We start from the raw sequence: 6,731 nt of genomic DNA, 5'->3' as shown, positions 1-6,731 counted from the left end.
ATCCTAGTTAGAATTAGTCTTCACTAATTTGCTATAAACATGCTTTCGGAGTGCTTTGAAATAACTAAACTTTACTTAAAATATCAAATTATTTGATTAGTTCACTTTAAAATGTTTCAGAAAGAATGTCATCATAGATATATAGTGCGGTATAAATGTCGGTAATGGAATTTATTAAATGTCATCAAAATTTATCCATTAGAATAATCATTGAAATGGAAAAATATGGCACAGGTATTTTTATAAAAAAAAGAGATTATTTTAAGCTGCTTCCTTGGATTTGCCAGACCAAATTGCCTGCTTCCAATTTGGAAGGTGATGAAATTTAGCTCTTAGATTCTAGAATCCAAAATACAGCAATTTAAATGGTAGTTTTGGGGACGCCTGGGTGGCTCAGTTGGTTAAGCGACTGCCTTCGGCTCAGGTCATGATCCCGGAGTCCTGGGATCGAGTTCCGCATCGGGCTCCCTGCTCAGCGGGGAGTCTGCTTCTCCCTTTGACCCTCCCCCCTCTCATGCTCTCTCTATCTCATTCTCTCTCTCAAATAAATAAATAAAATCTTAAAAAAAGAAAATAAATAAATAAAATAAATGGTAGTTTTGAATTAAAATCACACCCTTTTATTTCTTTTTTGTTGGTGCTCAATCGTCAGACAATGCTGATTTAGAATAACACCACCTTATCTGAAATGCTAGGAGGTACAATTGAAACTCCACTATGCAATATTTTCTTTATGTAAAACCCTTTACCCTCTTCTGCAATGTAATGGCTTATATGTTTTCCTTCTCAACTAAACCTGAACCCCTCAAGAGATAAGTACCTATGACAGTGTAGGCAACATACTCAGGATCCAGTCCTAATAAAGGAGAAAGGGGATGGCATGAAGGATTGGGGACGAAAAGGAAAAAAACTGTAAAGGAAAAGCTGTGCAATTTCCATGATTCTGTGATTCAAGTCCAATTAATATTTCCCCTATCTCAGTCTGAATTATTATTTTCAGTTATCAGTAACCTTCGTGGTGACATACTCTAATCCAAACACAGCACGATACATTTCTTCCTGGAAATGCAGGAAGATGTAACGGCAGCTGGTTGACTTCTGCAAGGATACATCCACGGTGTGGGACCACACACCTTACATATGAGAGGGAGAGGAAAGGAGAAGGAAAGCTGGGGTAGGGTGTTGGGGAGGGGGTTGGTGTAAAGCATCTTTAGACCTTAAACAAAGAATATTTTATTATTTTGGTTCAATTCAGGGCACACTTACATGCTACCATCCGATTTTTATTTGTGTAATTCCTCCACTTTTATGTGTATGGCTTAGGAAAGAGAGGCCTTGGAAAGAGTTAAATGATGTTGTACTCCTTCAAGAAAAACTCAATAAATGCTGTTTATTCACTACTGGCTAAGATTAATTTTCAAATTACACAGTTTATAACCATAGTGTCTCTTCCAAAATTATTGATGCAAAATCCAAAATAGGTTATTGAAGTTACTAAATATATTTTCAAAACCACAGTTCTGAAGCAATGTTGCAATTTTAGTAATAATTTCTAACTCATCTTTATTCTGTGTCTAAAATATAATTTACCTATGAGAAAATACAAGGCTTTTATGCTTAAAAGATTGCTAGTGAAGGAAATTTTACTTTACACAGAATCTACTTAAAATAGTTTCAGCCTAGTCCTTTCGACAAGGCACAGAATTATGTTTAGGATTAAGAGGACAGTTTCTGTAATTGAACTACTTGTATTTTAAGTCTGACTCAATACTGATTTTATCAATATCTAATTATGTGATGCTGGCCGTGTAGTTTAATGCCCAAGTCTCACGTTTTAACAAATAGCAGGTACCTATCATACAGAGTTGTGTAAGTATTAAATGAGGTAATATCTGTAACATTCCTAGCATCGTGCTACATGTCCCATAAGATAGCTATTGCAATCATTTAGAGATAGAGCCACATGAGCCTACCACCCAAAGTAAAAATACATATGCTACGCTTCTTCCTGTCTTTCTTATTAAACACAGTTAAGATCCACTCTAAGCAGACGTTTATAATACAGGAGTGGCAAAAATAAATCAACAGGGGCTTCACACGCTGGAGTAGGAATTAGCAAAAGAAAGTCCTTTTGCCCTGTTTAACTATTACCTAACAAATGGCAATGATTTTTATTTTCCCAAATTAACCCCTCCTTTAGCTCTTAAGATGTCCTGCCACAGGCTAGTCCAAGAAACTTGCTTCAGTTAGTGGACAGGGAGTGGGAGTGTGGCTTTCAGGGCCAGGGTAAGAGAATCAGTGGTTTGTCAGGGTTTCTTACTGCCAAAAGTACACGTTTTCTAGACTGGGTCCTGCCCAGTAAGGAAGATGAAACCTGTTCACTGCTGCTCACTCTAAGTGAGGACTAGTTAGGATATTTTTCATTGTCTTCCCCCATGTTCAGCTCTTACCTGCCAAATATAATCAGTGAGCCTCAGAAGTGTTCTAGCTTTAGGTACAGACTAAGATCCCCACAAGAATCAGCAACCCCCCAAAAACCAGCTCAGAGTACACTACCTACCCTGTGAACCTCCTCTGGTGTACTTGGGAGGAGGTGCTTTCCTTTACCAAAGTACATAAGACATGGCACCCTTTCTCCACACAAAATGTTACTCTAACGTTGGATCTCAGATTACAGCAATTCAAGGCAAATTCAAGACTTCGATTTTGTCAGTCCTAGGACTTCATACACCATCTATCCAATGCCTTTGTAAATCTAAGACACTGAAATAAGTAATATTTGATAATCTACAAGATCTGCTCCAGATTATTTTCTGCAAGACTACTTTTAGCAGCTGGTAGCCTTTCTCATTAAAAAAAAAAAAAAAAAAAGTGTTAACAGTGATCTTGTTCCATAATTAACAAGATGATTATAATGCAAAGCTGTGTGTTGTGATTGAAGTAGGTATGGGGTGCTAGGGAGCACTGATGAGGGTAACAAATTTGAATTACTGTAGTAGGTTCCAGAGGGGAAAGGGTGAAAAAAAGAAGAGCTTTCTTTTAAAGCAGGGTTGAGAGATGGATCTTGGAGTAACTGTGATCAGCAGGAGAGCAGCTTTCAACTAGGAGAACTTGAAAATCATTCATCTTGGCAAGAGAAAAGGTGAATGGCTTTAAATTTAGACAGATTTGGGTTCAAATTTGGTCTTTTCCATTTACTACAAATAAAACTGAGGTCATTTCTCATCTCCTTTAAACTTTTGTTTATCTAAAATATCAGAATAATCATATGTATTTCATTTCAAAGATTCAATTTGTCTTTACTGAAAGCCAGTGGAGGTCATGAGGCAGTTGGGCTTCCCTCAGAGCTCTCAAAAATTAGCTGGAAAACTGTAAGGCCAGATAGAGAGAAGATATAAGGTAATGGCTGACCACTTGATGCTGGAGTTGGTCTTTCCAGGTTTGATTCCTGGTTCCCTTCCCTACAAAACTGGCTTTTGATAATTTACGTAATCTCTCATCTATAAAATAGGGTCAGCAGTGCTTCTACTTTGTATGGCTATGGATTGAGTGAGTTAATCTATATGAACATTTAGAAAGGACTTTGTAGTGTTTTAAACATTCACTTTTAGGATATATACCTGCCTCTCTTTCATACTTCTTCCGAGGAACAAAGAAATTCTGCATTCAGCTGCTCCTGCCTCCTTTTGGCCAGATCAATCACTTTTCTGTATATTACGTCCCACTATTTATCTTTTCCACTGGTGCTGGAACAGGCTGGATTCTCTCTAACCTTTAAAAAAAAAAAAGTCCTTTCTCCAAGGCCAATTTACGACCCACCCACCACCCTGTATTCTTACCTTCAGGGCCCAACTAAGAAATTTCTTCATCATCATGTAAAGGAAAGGAGGGCGGAGCTCTGGGCACTTTTTACGCCCGCTGTGTCTCAGATTCATTCTTAAGGAACTGAGGGCTTAATCTTCCAAAATGTCAAAAAGACCATCTTATGCCCCACCTCTCACTCCAGCACCTGCAACACAAATACCCAGCACACCTGGGTTTGGGGGATACAATCCATACAGTCATTTCTCCTACAATAACTACAGCCTGGGAGGGAACCCCATCACCAGCAGCCGGCTCGGCATCCTCTGGTATTACCATTCCAATATACCCACGGCCATCTGATAAGCCACTGATGCCCCACATGAGGTACAGCCATAAGTTCTGGGACCAAATAAAAGCTTCCAACCCTGACCTTAAAGTTGTGGGAGATTGCCAAGATTATTGGTGGCATGTGGCGAGATCTCACTAATGAAAAAAACAAGAACATGTAAATGAATACAAAGCAGAAAAGATAGAGTACAATGAATCTACGAAGGCCTATCATAATTCCCCTGCATACTCTGCTAACATAAATGCAAAAAGTCGTACATAAGCTGCTCTGGAGGAAGAAAGTGGACAGAGACAGCCTTGCATGGAGAAAGGAGAACATTAAGTGAGCATGTGAGCATTTAGCGGAAGATCCAGATGATTATGATGATGGCTTTCAGTGAAGCACAAGGCCACCGTCAGTTTCCAGAGAAACCACCACCTCATCAGCGAAATCCTCAGTGAGAGTGCGGTGCCAGACATTCGATCAGCGGTCACGACAGCCAGAATGCAGGTCCAGTCCTTAATGGCTCATCAGCAAAAACTAGAAGCTCGACTGTTTCAAATAGAGGAGCAACACCAGGAAAAGAAGAGGAAATTCCTGGAAAGCACAGATTCTTTTAACAATGAACATAAAAGTTTGTGCAGCTTGAAAGTAGACGTGGATATGGAAAAAAATTGCCCCTGAAATTGCACAGGCAGAGGAACAGGCTCACAAAAGGCCGGAGAAAAGGGAGAAGGAGATGGCAGGGCAAGCTGCAGGCAGTCAGAGCAGCTTGGTTCCTGAGGAAGAGCAAGCTCCTAGTAAGACCGAGGAACAGAAGGACCACGAGAGCATCCCAGTGGAGATAGAGGAGACACACCTTGAAGAAGCGACAGAAAGCCAATAGAACGATGAGGAAGACACATCTACTCCTGAAGACAAGGAGAGCCCGTGGGAGGGGGCAGATGGGATGGCTGAGGAGGAGCCCAGTGATAGTAACACCGTCTCAGAGAGCAACATGGAGAAGCCACCAACGGACCCCATCCGGAAGACAAGAAGAAAGAATAATGTTGGGGCGCCTGGGTGGCTCAGTCAATTAAGTGGCTGCCTTCGGCTCAGGTCATGATCCTGGGGTCCTGGGATTGAGCCCACGTCCAGCTCCCTGCTCAGCAGCGAGCCTGCTTCTCCCTCTCCCTCTGCCTGCCACTCTGCCTACTTGTGCTCTCTTTCTGTCAAATAAATAAATAAAATCTTAAAAAGAAAAGAATAAATGTTGCCTTGTTTTATGTGTTCTAAATACTTTTTTAAATGAAAAAAAAAATTTCTTCATCATGCTCTCATTCGTCACTCCATTCCATCCTATCTACTCACCCCTTTACTTAGAGAGCTCTTCCTTTCCACATCACTGTTCTTCGCATCACTAAGTCCGGGGAATATTTTCCAATTCGCACCTTGCCTGTTATTTCAGAAGCACTTTGTACTACCTCTAAGTTAACGTTAAGCCACTGCCTCTAAATAAAAAATAACATTCATAATAACAATAGTAGTAAAAACAACAGCATATTGCTTTGGTTTATTCCATACCACCCTCTTCTGGCATTCCTCTTACGCTCTAATTCTCCTTTCTCAACCACATCGATGGTCCATTTTTTTTTTTTTTTCCTATCCAATCCTTCACTGTTGAATTTCTTTGCGGTTTGTCATAGGTCATATGATCCTTTCTCACTCCATGTCTTTCAGTTAAGTGTTCACACCATATGCATGGCTTCCGTTGTTAGGAATATGTAAGTAGGTGTCTGCATCTCAGCCCTTTTGAAATCTAGCCCCATATATCCGTATAACTATTTGTATGTTTCCATGTTCAATAGTGAACTTGCCGTGTCTACCTCTAATGGCTCCTATCTGAATGAATGATAACAGCATCCATCCAAATATACAAGTTGGAAACCTGAGAATCCTTCAAGACACTCTCCTATCTCTCATCCTCCCGTATTGATTTTGCCTCCTAAGTAGCTCTCAGACACTGCATCCCTCAGCATCTTTTCTGCCAGGATCCTAATCCAAGCGATCATCTGCTGTTCCCTGAATTAATGCAACACCCTTCTAAATGGTCTCACTTTCTTTCCTTTTTGCAAATCTTTTCTCTATAGTACAGGAAAATCGATTATTTAATAATGCAAATCTGACTGCATCTTTCTTTTTTATAATTTTTCAGTGGCTTCCCCACTTTTAATGTGTGCAAGGCCCACCATTATCTGGTCTGCACTTCACACTTTAGCTTTATCTCTAACATTTTTCTGTTCTTTCTTTCACTCTGACCTTCATTTCCTCTAGTGAGCAATAGTACTTCCTGCCCTAGACCACCACACGCACTGTCCCCTCTGGTCTAACCATCCTGACTTCTCTCTCTCTCTCTCCTTTTTTTTTTTTTTTTTGTCAGCTAAACCTCATCCTTTATATTTCAGTGAAAAGATCAGAGTTTTTATTTTCAAGCAAGTGCTGAGGACATTTATCTACACTAAGTTAGATCTTTCGTTTACTATGCACTGCATTTGTCCTTTATAACACTTACCATCTTGTTTTTAATAACTAGACTGCACTTTTTAATGACAGCAAAATG

The 6,731-nt window shown here is 39.9% G+C and overlaps 1 pseudogene; it reads left to right on the top strand.

The window, feature by feature from the left end:
* The first annotated feature begins 3,892 nt into the window (after window positions 1-3,892).
* LOC102742913 (SWI/SNF-related matrix-associated actin-dependent regulator of chromatin subfamily E member 1 pseudogene) lies at window positions 3,893-6,208 on the top strand (annotated as a pseudogene).
* Window positions 6,209-6,731: the final 523 nt, after the last annotated feature.

This window comes from Leptonychotes weddellii, chromosome 3 (genome assembly GCF_054177405.1).
Source record: "Leptonychotes weddellii isolate Sample4059 chromosome 3, ASM5417740v2, whole genome shotgun sequence".
Taxonomy (NCBI): Eukaryota; Metazoa; Chordata; class Mammalia; order Carnivora; family Phocidae; genus Leptonychotes; species Leptonychotes weddellii.
This window is presented reverse-complemented; position numbering and strand designations above follow the sequence as displayed.